We start from the raw sequence: 14,607 nt of genomic DNA, 5'->3' as shown, positions 1-14,607 counted from the left end.
TGTTTCAAGATCCAGTGATACTGTGGAAGGTGTAAAAATATAGGCATTCCCAGGGCACTTCGGTTTATGGGGACAGAGACAGAGCACCCTGAATAATAACTGGGTTCAAACTGACAAGGTGAGAAAAGGCAGATGCTAGTGCCGGGAGGGGACAAAAGGAGCTCCAATCCAACCCCGCAAGGATGGATGGGGACACTGAAGCTCAGCAAAGAGAGCCGACTTACCAGGATTGTGGGGCTCACAGGAGGAGGACCTTGTTTAATAAAGGAAATATCCTGAGAGGCAGTAAAATTTCACGTTCATTTTTCATTTTCAGTAACATTTGTACAAGTTAACTGAAATGCAAGTGTACAACTTGTTCTGTTTCTATAACAAGGTCATTTTTTAGCAATAAAATATTTAATTTCTTTATCTCCAGACATCTCATCATGTAACTTGTAACCCAAGTTCTAACTTTCTTAGCATCATTCCATCAAAAGAAAAGAGAGAGTTGAAGCAATGTACTTCATATCAGAAACACAGTCAAAGGAACCCAAGCTGAGATAGAATGCTAAGAGGGAAGCAGAGTCGGAGGGCCATCACAGCTCCAGACCTCCAAGGAGAAAGAAGAAAGGCAGATTCATGTCTGGCAGAGGAGTTGAGAACTCTGCCGTGCTGAAAACAACCGCAATCCAAGTCCGGTTGAATTACAGACATGGAGACTGATAACAATAATGCAATAATAACACAATAATAATGCAATAATGGTACTGTTTCTTCCTCTGTCAAGGACTGCAGCCAGTGCCACACCGAGTTCTCTGGAGGTTCTGCCCCTGCTCCCCTCCGAGATGCCCAGCCGTGAGGCGCCCAGGCTCGAGCTGGCATTACCGCCAGAGAGATGGCCTGGACCTGCCTGGCTTCCCAGGCCCAAGAGCTCCATGCTGGAGGTGGCATGGGGCGAGTGGTGATGCCTGCTGGAGGAACGGACAGGTGCCCCGAGCAGAGGGGCAGGGATTCCAGGGACAGCAAGAGAGCTGCCCCGGAGGTGGGTGCTGGACATGCCGAAGAGGCCACAAGAGCACTAGGCATTGGCTTCGGAAAGATTTTGGAGTCAGAGACGCCTGAGATACAACTCTGGTTCTGCCACTAACTCTGTGCGAAGCCAGGCAGGCTGCTTGCCATGTTTCATTGGTTTCAAAGGCATGTTGTTTCTACATTTTAGAATCTCTGAAATCACAACTGTTTGGTGCCTTGCAGTTATCACCGACAGAGTTCTGTTTTGTGTTTTCCTCAGGTAATGGTGCTTTTCTGTCCACCACGAGAAACTGATTGATAAATTGGAATGTGGCCTCGGGAGCTGGCTGAAGGCTCCAGGTGTTTTAACAAAGAATCCTGCAAACATCCCTGACCTCGATTCAACCTAAAATCATTCCTGGCCCCTCCTGGAGCAAAGCTCCGAGTGTGACAACACCCAGTAAAAGAGAAGGGGGTTGGAGAACCCTTCCAGGCTCTGCTTACAATGATTTGAACTCAAACGCTCTCATGATGGCTTCCCTGGGTGAAGGCCAAGTGCGACGGCGTTCTCCTCACAAGTCGTCTTTTCCCATTTCTGCACTCCCGGAGGTGCATTCAGTAACGCACTCCTCGTTCTGGAGCAGATGGAAAAGTGTTTAAAAAGGTGCAAGGTTTATTTATGGAAGCATGAGATTGAATTTAAGAGATGCGCTTTGCCAATATGAAATGTGAACTCTCAAAACAGGAAGTGTGCTTTACTGCCTATTTATTTTATTGCCGTATCAGCTGCCCAGAGCTGAAGAAGCCTTCCTCTCAGGGATTATTTATTTGCTAACTTCTGAACCAGAACATCTCAACATCAGCCCTCTCCTCCTTGCTGCCAGATCCCCAACTACAAACATGTGCCTGTCTGTCTTTCAGAGAAGATCCATTGAGGGTTTCAGTTGAAAACATTCATACTCATTTTATCCTGAATCATTTTTTATATATAAACGCAGATGTTTCAAACAAATTGAATTAAATGATAAATGATAACAATCTTACAACAATGGAAGAATTCTTGAATTTTCTCATGTATCTCAACATACCCAGCAACCGGGGTTCTGTCATGACCATTTAATGGATAAGAAGAGTTCCATGGAAGAGAAGGGATACCCAGCCATGTGGACTCAGCACGACACAATGGTGAGTCATTGGGCACGCGGAACCCCTTCCTCTGCTGAACTCCTCCTGCACCTTGGCCAAGCGCAAAGCTGCCGTGGCGGCACAGAATGGGTCAGTGATCACTCGTTAGAAACAGCTTTGATATTAGAAGAAATGGTCTAATGTATATGAAGGCGCTGAGCTGGAACTCAGGACACTTTCGTCTTCTTCCAGGCTCCCTGGATTTCCTGACTGTGAGCTCCAGGGAACACTTCCCGTCCGAGAAGCCCTGGAGACAGAGATACACGAGAAACAGTCTGGAGGGAAAAAGTCAAGTCAATAATAAATAAATAGATGAGCCAGCCGCTGCGCAGGCATTCCTTCAGCTCCCGGGAGGACGGATGCCCACTGACCGCTTCCCACGAAGCCAGCTGTCCACCTGCGGACGCTACCTGCAGCCTCCCGGAGCCCCAGAGGTGGCCGGCTGAAGACGTTGCAATGGCGCCACCTGCTGGATGCTGTCTGAAACACACCTCTAATTCACGTCTGTCTCCCACTCAAGGCTCCTCCACGGCTCCCCATTGCCGACAGGGATCCAAAATCCTTGGCCGTCACGGGCTTTTATAATCCAGCACAAGTGTCTCCTCAGGCCTCACCTCCTGCCACTCCCTGTGGGTGCTCTGTGACGGCAGACTGAGCGTCTCACACGCCCCAGGATTGCTCAGAACATACTGCCCCTCCTGGTCAGGGGCGCGAAGCACAGCGAGAGCCAGAGGAAGCCCTGGGAGTGGGGGGGACCCAGAGGGAAGGGCAGGCGGGAGGGGGCCCTGGGAGGGGGGGGGACCCAGAGGGAAGGGCAGGCGGGAGGGGGCCCTGGGAGGGGGGGGGACCCAGAGGGAAGGGCAGGCGGGAGGGGACGCTGGGAGTGGGGGGGACCCAGAGGGAAGGGCAGGTAGGAGGGGACGCTGGGAGTGGGGGGGACCCAGAGGGAAGGGCAGGCGGGAGGGGACGCTGGGAGTGGGGGGGACCCAGAGGGAAGGGCAGGTAGGAGGGGGCCCTGCGAGTGGGACTGAGATCCAGAGGGAAGGGCAGGCTGGAGGGGGCCCTGGGAGTGGGACTGGGACCCAGAGGGAAGGGCAGGCGGGAGGAAGCCCTGGGAGTGGGGGGGACCCAGAGGGAAGGGCAGGCGGGAGGGGGCGCTGGGAGTGGGGGGGACCCAGAGGGAAGGGCAGGTAGGAGGGGGCCCTGCGAGTGGGACTGAGATCCAGAGGGAAGGGCAGGCTGGAGGGGGCCCTGGGAGTGGGACTGGGACCCAGAGGGAAGGGCAGGCGGGAGGAAGCCCTGGGAGTGGGGGGGACCCAGAGGGAAGGGCAGGCGGGAGGGGACGCTGGGAGTGGGGGGGACCCAGAGGGAAGGGCGGGCGGGGGGGGGGTCCTGCGAGTGGGACTGGGACCCAGAGGAAAGGGCAGCGGGGGGGGGGGTCCTTACGCCCACATGATGACAGGCCTCCGGGGACCCACAGCTGCCTGAGGGCAGGTCCCCTCTGTGGTCACTGAGAAGTTCACACGGAAGGAAAGCCAATAATCAGAAAGCAGGAAAAGGAACCGAGTAACAGTAATACAAGAAATGCAGGAAAAAAGACGGTTAAATTCACAAATGATCAAAAATGCAAATTAAAGTCAAGCGAAATCACATTGGTTTGAGTAATTTGAAAAGATGCTTTTTTTAGAGTGGGAGTGTACCGGCGGGACCAGGGAAACAGGCAGCCTCACGTGCTCGCGCGGGGCAGTGTAGCCTGACGGTGTGAGGGTGGTTTGTGGCTGGCAACAGTCACCAAAAGTCTTAGAAATGTGCTCACACCTTAATCCAGAATCCCTGTGTTTAAAGTTCCCTCAGGAAGCATCACTGTTTCGTACTTATACCTGCTAGAAAGGCAATTGCCACTGCAACAATAACTGCAAAAGAGAAAACTTGAAACAACATCCACGGCTAACCATAAATGACTTGGTATATTCATAGATGACAAATGTCGGTTGTCAAATGAAGCCGGTGGCAGAAGTGTTCCCTCCGTGTGCATTGTTTGTGCTACGGTGTGTACAGGGAGCCAGTCGAAAGCCAGCATATTCTCTAACAGTGTGACCGACTTTTATTTTCTTCCTTCCCAAATTTCACAATAGTCTGTGAAATGTCACATATTCACTTTTATCATTAGAATACTGCTTTTAAGAAAGAAAGTGATTAACCCAGCCAAAGCAGGATCGATATCAGGTCGTGTCTATACGTACCCTGAAAGCCACTGAATTCAGCTTTCCTGATTTTTTTATGTTGGTGTCCACTTCAACTCATCATTTCTGGGACACCCAGCATGGCCCAGCATGGCCCAGCATGGCCCAGCATAACCCAGCATGGCCCAGCACCCAGCATGACCCAGCATGATCCAGCATTGCCCAGCACGGCCCAGCACCCAGCATGGCCCAGCATTGCCCAGCATGACCCAGCATGACCCAGCATGATCCAGCATTGCCCAGCACGGCCCAGCACCCAGCATGGCCCAGCATGGCCCAGCATGACCCAGCATGACCCAGCATGATCCAGCATTGCCCAGCATGATCCAGCATGACCCAGTATGGCCCAGTATGACCCAGCATGACCCAGCATGGCCCAGTATGGCCCAGCATGACCCAGCATGACCCAGTATGGCCCAGTATGACCCAGCATGACCCAGCATGACCCAGCATGGCCCAGCACCCAGCATGATCCAGCATGACCCAGCATGACCCAGCATGACCCAGCATTGCCCAGCACGGCCCAGCACCCAGCATGGCCCAGCATGGCCCAGCATGACCCAGCATGACCCAGTATTGCCCAGCATGATCCAGCATGACTCAGTATGGCCCAGTATGACCCAGCATGACCCAGCATGGCCCAGTATGGCCCAGCATGACCCAGCATGACCCAGTATGGCCCAGTATGACCCAGCATGACCCAGCATGACCCAGCATGACCCAGCATGACCCAGTATGGCCCAGTATGACCCAGCATGACCCAGCATGACCCAGCATGACCCAGCATGGCCCAGCACCCAGCATGATCCAGCATGACCCAGCATGACCCAGCATGACCCAGCATTGCCCAGCATGGCCCAGCACCCAGCATGGCCCAGCATGGCCCAGCATGACCCAGCATGACCCAGTATTGCCCAGCATGATCCAGCATGACCCAACATGACCCAGCATGGCCCAGCACCCAGCATGATCCAGCATGACCCAGCATGACCCAGCATGACCCAGCATGACCCAGCATTGCCCAGCACGGCCCAGCACCCAGCATGGCCCAGCATGGCCCAGCATGACCCAGCATTGCCCAGCACGGCCCAGCACCCAGCATGACCCAGCATGGCCCAGTATGGCCCAGCATGACCCAGCATGACCCAGTATGGCCCAGTATGACCCAGCATGACCCAGCATGACCCAGCATGACCCAGCATGGCCCAGCACCCAGCATGATCCAGCATGACCCAGCATGACCCAGCATGACCCAGCATTCCCCAGCACGGCCCAGCACCTAGCATGGCCCAGCATGGCCCAGCATGACCCAGCATGACCCAGCATGACCCAGCATGACCCAGTATGACCCAGTATTGCCCAGCATGACCCAGCATGACCCAGCATGGCCCATGGGCCAAGCCCAGGGTGAATGAGACCCAGCACCTGGGCCATCCTGTCCCCCACAGCTGCCTGTGGGCATCCCTGGTGGATACCACTGCCCAAGGGCTACGCGTGTGCCCTGGAGTCTCCCCTGGCCGCACCCGCAGACCTCAAGCTCAGGTCCTTGCCTGGCCCCCTGCTGCGGGCTGGGTCGCCCGAGGCAGGGGCCGAGGTGGGGGGTGGGCGGCAGCGCGGGGAGCAGGAGCCGGAGCGCGGGCAGCACCACCGCCGTCGGGAAGTGCCTCCTGGGGTTCTTGCTCCTGGCGTCATTCCCTTAGAAGAAGAAAAGTCAACGCGGTCAAAATTCTTCACTGCTGAGTACGGGGGACGTGGGGACACAAATTAAATCCCCGCTAAGGGGAAACGGCTAACGAGTCCTAGGATAGGCGCACGATGGAAACTCACGTAGCCATGGAAATAACTCAGGGAAACTAGAGTGAGATGACCGATGGCCATGGCGTAACGTGAAGTAAAAAAATTATTGCTTTTTTTTGCTATATATTGTATTTCACAATTAAAAAAACTTTTAAAAAATGTAGTTGGCTTCTGTGCTTATGGACTACATAGAATGAGTCTGTGTGTAAAGAAAGAGAAGGAAATATGCAAAGAAAGATAGACCAACCTAAATACCCCTTTAATTTGTTTTTTAATGCTAAATGAAAGTCACCCATGTTATTTGTAGGTGTTAAACCTCTGGACAGAATGGGAGGTTACAAAACAAAACCCACATCTGTCCAGTGTGGTGGAAAACCATGGAAGTACGATGGAACCAGAGGCCACACTTCAACCCTGCGGCTTCCTCAGCGGCGCCTGCTCACGGACAACGCCGGCTCTGGTGGCTTTCTCAGAAGACGGGTTTGGTCTGCTCCAAAATTTAAAAAAAGCATGGCGCAGCCTGTCAGTTCCGACTTCCCAGAGCAGTGTCCAGGCTCTCACTCTCCCACACCCCACATCACTGCACAACTGGAGGTTCACAGCAGGAACTTGCCTCTTCAGTTCTTGTAACTTATTCTGTCTGTAATTTTCTCCCTTTGCAGACACCCTACATTGTAGAGCACTAGACCAGCCCTCCCCAAGCGACCTGGAGTGCCCGGATCCAAACAAGGAGATTTAAAGAAAGAGACAAATTGGCCTTTAATTGAAGGAGGAGCGAGCCAGCTCCGTGCCGCAGCCTCTGGAGCAGCAGATCCTCTGAAGACATTCTGTGCTCCCAGAAAGGCTGGCCTGGCAGCTCGCTCACACACTCTGCTTGGGGAAAATTCTTTTCAGCACTAGCCAAAACGCTGATCCAGGTTCTTTTGCCTAGCAGCCTTGAAAGCTTGCACACATTTAGAGAAAATACGTTCAAATGACTCCGGAGCTCTGCTTTATGTTTCATATTCCTTTGAACTTATTACCTCTTCACAATGTCTTGGACTATTAGGTTGGGAACATTTAAAGTTAATGACTATATGGAAAGTAAAACAACACTTTGATGTTGTCCAAGTCATCCATTTCTCTCTTTCCTACCCAGGAGGTTAGAGAAGGTTGGATGATGCCAGATCAAGTCATTTCAGGAATAAATAACTGATTTGGGGTCTATATGCATAGTTGCTCTGGGGAAAAGGGGAATGGATCAGCTCTGGAAAGTTGAAGGGAACCACAGTCATGATTAATGAGGCCAACTTCAACATGGAGCCCACGCAGACAGGATCACTTCGCAGAAAGCAGAGCCCACCTGACCCAGCCCACCCCAGCACAGCTGCCCGAGGCCCGTGGGCCGCAAGGCAGAGGGTTCCAGCCATGCCCTGACAGCTGAAGGAGACTGGCAATGACCTCCTCTGGCCATAAGTGAACAGATCCCACAAGGCCATCAGATGTCATGGTGACAACCATGAACACAAGTTGGCAGATGATTCTAGAAGGCCAAGGTCGAAATGTTCTCCTCGGGTATTTCTGTTAAGCCCCGTACGCTTCTCCAGAGAAGATGCCCTTCCAGGCAGGATGCCCTTCCAGGTAGTAGTCATCCCTATGGCATTTTTTGTCGGTGTCATTTCTTGTTTCTATAGATAAGGGCTTGGAAGCTGTTTGTGGGATGCAGGTCCCCGTGGTATGTGAGAGGCCTAGAAACAGAGTCAGAGAGTCAGAGAGCCAGCGAGACGAGCGGGAAGGCAGAGATGTGCTCACGGTAGAGTCTGTGGCCCAATCTGAGGAACAACTATGCATAAAAAACCACCTTAATTCCCCCAAATAAAGAGCAAAGGAGACTGGACCAGGAATAGAAACCGAAACATGAGCCAGGCCCAGAGTGTCCAATAAAATCCCAGAAAGCACTCATTATTATTCTGCTCTCCAAATAGCCAACCACACACTTATGAGGGCAGCTCTGTGCTGCCATCGTGATCGGGCGTCTGCGGAGATTGGTGAAAGGATTCTTCTCTTCAAGGACCTGCTGCTGTTAAAAGATGCAAGTCGCACACGTCAGGAGCTGAGCAGAAGATGCAACGCTGTGCTCAGCCTTCAGTCGTCACACAAAGATGTGTGGAGCTTCAACGGCGTCCTTGAGATGGAGCCCACAGTGAGGATCCAACAGGGACAGAGAAGGGGCCCAGCTCTCAGGCGTGGGAGGGCACGGGCCGGAAACAAGGAGCAGTGGAAACAAGCAGTGTCTCTGGGAGCAGAGAATGTCTTCAGAGGATCTGCCGTTCCAGAGGCGGCGGCATGGAGCTGGCTCCTCCTTCAGCTAAAGGCTCATTTGTCTCTCTCTAAATCTCCTTCCTTCAACAGCACATGAAGACGACTTGTCAGGAGCCGTGGAGACAGTAGAGCCAAGTGGCTGAGTTAAGTGTGAACAACGGAGGGTGAATGAGGCTGGAGTAATCTAGACCGAGTGATCAGGGAAAACCTCACCTAAGCAGGGATGCTGGAGCCGAGCCTGCAACCCCAACCTCTCAGCCTAAGAGGGACGCGTGTTTCCAGGCCCGGGAGCCACAGGCAGAAGCCCCAGGGAAGGCACCAGCGTTGTTCAGGAAACAGAGGGATAGCCACTGTGTCCGGGACTTACAGGAGAGGCGGAGAGGGAGAGGAGGCGATTGCAGAGAGAGTACAGAGCGGCAAGGGCATGTGAAGGCTTTTTAGGTCGGGGTAAGGAATTCCGATTTCATTCTAAGTGCAGTAGAAAATCGTTGCGAACTTTAAGCAGGGGAACAATGTAATTCATATTTTTAAGAGATGGCGATGGCCGCTCTGCAGAGGATGCACTGGGAGGAGGAAACGGTGGCAGGAGAGAAACTGGTCGGGAGGGCTAGTTCAGACCAGAAGCTGCAATGTTTCAGGCAGGAGCTGCGGTGACTGGACTAGAGCGTAATGGTGACGTGCCCAGGTCTGCTTGGGCAGTGGAGGCTGCAGAAGCGGCTGTGATCTTGGGGAGTGGAGCCACGGGTGAGGGCAGGAACCAGCCCAGGAGTCCTGACGCGTTTAGGGGAGGATGTGTGAGCTGAGAACTGAGTGACCCTGTGGCTCAGGTGGTTTGGGGGAGCCTCCTCGAAGAGGGGACTGAGCTCTCCTAAGAACGGGTAGAATGTGGATACGTTTTGAATCAGAACGTTGAGACTGATTTAAGAGTGTGACTTGAAAATATTTTTGCTACTTCATTGCTTTACCAGCTTCAGTCATTAGTGTTTTTTGCCCTGCCAAATGTGTTTATAGTTGATATATTTTTTTAAATAGGAACTTCCTCTTTTTTCTTAAATAATAGCTTTTTCTTTTTTTTCTTTTTTTTTTTTTTTTTATGGCTACTGGAACACAGCTCTACATTTTCAGGCAGTTCCCTCCAGCCTCTCCATTAAATCTTGACTAACAAGGTGATAGTTAGTGATATCTATTTAAGGCGTAAGAATAACCTCCAGGATAACCTCTCGACTCTGTTTGGAATTGCTCAGCCAATGATACTTTGTTTTGTCTCATTTCACTTTTCCCCCTTTTGGTCGAGAAGGTTTTCTCAATTCCTCAGTGCTGAGTCTTAGCTTATTCTAGGATTTCTGTCCCACATTGTCAGGAAGGCCTGCACCCCTGGGAGTCATGTCCCACGCAGAGAGGGGGAAGGTGGTGAGTTTGCTTGTTGTGTTGGCTGGAGAGAGAGGCCACATCTGAGCAACAAGAGGTTCTCTTGGGGGGTGACTCTTAGGCCTAAATTTTAAGTAGACTTGACCTATCCTTTGTGGGATTAAGTTTCATATGAACAAACCCCAAGATTGGGGGCTCAGCCTATTGCTTTGGTTGTCCACACTGCTTGTGAGAATATCAAGAATTCAACTTAGGAAAGTTGAATTTTCCCCCTTTCTCACCATTCCCTGAAGGGGGCTTTGCAAATACTTTTTTTTTTTAATTAAAAAAAAATTAACTAACAACATTTAGAAATCATTCCATTCTACATATGCAATCAGTAATTCTTAATATCATCACATAGATGTGTGATCATCATTTCTTAGTACATTTGCATCGATTTAGAAAAAGAAATAACAAGACAACAGAAAAAGAAATAAAATGATAGTATAGAGAAAAAATTAAAATAAAAAATACAAAAAATATATAAAAAAAACCAAAAAAACAAAAAAAAACTGTAGCTCAGATGCAGCTTCATTCAGTGTTTTACCATAATTACATTACAATAAGGTAGTATTGTGCTGTCCATTTCTGAGTTTTTGCATCCAGTCCTGTTGCACAGTCTGTATCCCTTCAGCTCCAAGCTCCAAATAGCATTTTTTAAAGAAACATTACACCTAAGGATTGTTGTTTTGGAACTTCTTGAATACTGGATTGAGCCACCGAAGCTCCTTAAGCCCCATTATTCTTAAAACTCAGGCAGTATGTCTTTATTAGCACGTGTGATTCCGAATCAAATATTCTGCTCATGCAACCTTCTCTCCCAGCGGGTTGTAAGTTCCTTGAGGGAGAGGCTGAGGCGTCCTGCTGCTTGGGGTTGCTATGATTTTGGGGAGAGATGAACCAGGTCCGTTTCTTCACCTTTGTCTAAGTCAGAGCAGTCGTGCCTCAGGGATGGAGGGAGCTGAACAAATAACTCGACGGATCATCTCACGGCTTGTGTCTGAATTTCAGCCTCATGCGCCCCATCTTTATGTCCACGTCACTTAAGCGTGTGCCCTGAGCTCCTGCCCCACCTCGCCGGGCGAGGGTTCGGGTGGGATGAGTGAGGCGCCTGGGGCGTGGAAGTTCAGCTCCTCACACTCATTTGCACGGCCCTGACAGCGGGACACCCCTTACCCTCTGCGCCGTAGACATCTCCCTCCCCCCAGGACCTCCCTGCCCCTCATCTTGGAGTCCTCAGTGTGTCTTCCGTGTGTAGGTGAGCCTTGCTGACTCCCAAATACTGTCTCTTTTAGAATTCACGACTGCAAGTGTGTTATTATTATATTATCGGCAGGTGTGCTTTCAGCCTAAGCGAGGTAAGGTGTTTTGATGGGCGTCGAAGGCCTCGGAACGCTCTGGAAGTGCTCACTGTGGCCTCGTCACAGACAACGAGCCCCGGAGAGGAGAGGCCGGCCAGACGGTAGGCTGAATCTTCCAAACATTCAAGACCTCATTTGAGAATAGAGGAAAAGGAAGCACTTTCAGGCCGCTGAGAATCCAGTCACTGTCTCCCGTGATTGCCTCAGGTGTGCCAGGCATGGATGGCAGATAGGAAAGAGTCCAAACTCCCGTGTGCGAGAACGAGTGGCCGAGCAGAGGGCTGGAGAGACGCGGCACAGAGGCCAGCGCCGGCCAATGCGGGGCAGCCCCATCAGTGCATTTCTCAGCCACATGGTGACTTTCTCCTCGTTTGTTCTTTTCCCCACTTCCCTCTGAGTGGAAAGAGAAACTGATCCCCAGTGAAGGAAACTGCCCAGAAAAGCGAGACTCTATTTGCAGATTGTTTTTTTTTAAGTAAGAGATTCTTCTTTCTAATTTGCCATGGAGCTAGGGTTATTTTTTGTTTTTGTGTTTTATTAACAGCTGCTAAAAGAACATTGCCACCATCACCAACGAAAAGCCACAGTTCTGTCCCTGAAGGCAGCAAACGAAGCTGCAGTAATACGTAAAACAAACCATATGATAGAACCACTGCTTATTCCATATAAAATTTTAAATGGCTAATCCTTTCCTATCCAGCTTCTGAAATGTCTCCAACTGGCTGACCAGGGAGCAATAAGTTCTTTGCCTTAAATCCATGATTACGTGAAAGGGGAGAAGTCCCTGCCGTGACCCCGAGGTGTATTTCTTGAAGTTCTGATTTCCAGGAGGAGGCCATGTCCAAGCCACCGCTGGGTCACGTCGTCCTGTCTGGTGGTGAGTTTTCAGGTTGGCGCTGCCCCCACGTCTTCTGGAGCGAATTTGCTCATTTACAGAGGGGACTGCGGCGTTCAGCGGGAGGGAACCGCCAGCAAGGCCATTGGCAAGTTCCAGAAAAGGAAGCCTTGTTAAATATCTCCTTCTGCTGGGCATTTGATTAGATATTTTATGGACCTTTTCTATTCTAAATAGCCTGACACCCCTATAAGGCATTGCTATTGTTTTACTGGTGATGAAAATAAGATTCCGAGTCTATTTGCAGTCCTTTCCTCCCCATCCATCCATTAGGACTCAGCTCCTCGGGAGACATCTCAGGTGGTCCCCACAGGTCCCGCCTCCTACACCCGCTCTCCTGTGTAACCTCCTCCCCTTGAACGTGCAGCAGACCTGACACATTTGAAACCAGGAGAATCTGGCAACAGCAATGCAATGCCCTCCTGCGAGCACGTTATATCAGACTCTGTCTTGCCAGAAAACTCTGAGAGTGATTGGAAGCAGGTTTTTCTCCAGTCGGGTGTTCAGATGAGAACACAGCCCAAATGACACCTTAACTAAAGCCTGCTGAGCCCCGAAGCAGAGAGCCGAGCTATATCACCTCTGACCTTGACCCACGACACTGAGAGATAATCCATGGAATTTCTCTAAGCTGCTACACTTGTGGTATTTGTTACTCAGCACAAAAAAACTAATACAGCATCTATTATAACTCAGCTGTGTGGAAGATGCTGTAGATTCAAAAGTTAAGAAACTGTTTCCGTCTTCAAGCTGGTGGAGATAAAAATGTAAACATCAGATAATTAAAATGCAGGGTAATAGATTTTAATGTTGTAAAAAAGTATCTGACAGTGAACAGGAGAGAGTACCATGGGCAGTTTTTCCTTCTCCTCTTCTCTCTTGTCCCACAAGGCCCTTTCTCCTTGTCCTGTCTTCTCTCAGGTCCTTCCTCCCAACTCACCCATGAGCGTTGATGACAACACTTCCATTCTCAGTGAAACACAGCGGAGCCTGGGCCAGCATCTGTGGTTTCCTCTCCTCCACTGGCATTCTGCCCTCCTAAGCTCCCCCTCCTGCCTAAAGCTGGAAGGGGCCATGGGACTGACTTCGGGCCAAAGCAGGTTGGTTTGGTGATGTGAAGCCCTTTCAACCTGGCTCCAAATTCTCCTAAAGATCCTGCGGGGCAGAATTGTCTCCAGGGAGAATGCAGAGGGCTGAGTGGAAAACCGCAGGGTAGAAGGTCCTGGGTCCCTAAACCACTGCACAAGAGGATGCCTACCCGGCAGCCATCTGACGGTGGTAGGAGCAGGAAGCCGACATTTGCAGCCTTGGGGTTCTTACAGCGGCTAGCCTACGGGGAACTGGATTTTAACCAGCGTCCAGGATAATTGGAAGGTTAGGGTCAACGCATGAAGACCCTTTCCATTGCTGTGCTTAGTTTTTGTGAACTCTCTCGGGATCCTAAGTTAACATGGATGCTGCGGGTGTGACGAAGGCATAGATGGCTCTGTGGAGATGGAAGGGGTTGTGATCTTGACTTAGGCGGGGACAGGTCAGTGCTCCAGCCCCACCCTCTGCAAGGCCTTGGCCTCCCTGCCAAGCTGTGGTCCCTGCTTGGTTGCCGGGGCCATGCTTCATGGGAAAAGCCTTTCCCAGAGGCTGTTATAAGCTCTGGGCACAGGGCCAGAATGTCTCATATTGTAATGGAAAGTAATCCTCCCGCCCTCCCTCTGCACATTTTACCTAAGGTGTGAAAAATGCTTTCCTGGCTTCAGCCAGGAGCGGTCAGGTCTCCGTGGGCCCCAGCTGAGGGCGGTGGGGGCAGTGATTAGGTGAGGCAGCCAGCCCCCCGCTCCCCGCAGCGTGTCCAGGGGACCAGAGATGCGAGTGGGGGGAAAGCAGGCCCCACCTACAGCCGGCTTCAGCTTACACACGTCCGCCTCCCCACGGTGCCCTCTGGCTGCCCGGGGCCTCGGACCACCAGGCAGCCACGAGAGGTCCCTGCCCCATGGCGTGTGGGAAGTGGGCGCTTCCCCTGGAGGCTGGCAGAGGAGTGAACGCGCCCGAGCCAGCCCGGCATCTGGGACAGCGATGGATTAAGACCCACGAATCCCGGCATTGAGAGCTGGAAGGAAAACTGGAACCCAGTTGTTCCTAGAGGGGACACAGTGGAGACAGAGCTGAAGGCTTGCGTGTACAACAGGCAAAGTTTAAATGCTTCCCAATTACTTCATAAGTACTTCATTAACTGGCTGCCTGAGATACTTGAGATTAATACTATACCATTTTCAACAGTGTTCCCAGGTGACCAGATAATTATACAACAGTTAAAATGACAGATAAGACCTCTCGGCTAAAGTGATATACCATTTATTGGGGATTAATATGGCGCACTTCCTGTGGACCTTTTAAAATTTCTTTCAGAAATGTTAAATGAATCATT

Source organism: Tamandua tetradactyla, chromosome 3 (genome assembly GCF_023851605.1).
Source record: "Tamandua tetradactyla isolate mTamTet1 chromosome 3, mTamTet1.pri, whole genome shotgun sequence".
In the NCBI taxonomy this organism is placed as follows: domain Eukaryota; kingdom Metazoa; phylum Chordata; class Mammalia; order Pilosa; family Myrmecophagidae; genus Tamandua; species Tamandua tetradactyla.
This window is presented reverse-complemented; position numbering follows the sequence as displayed.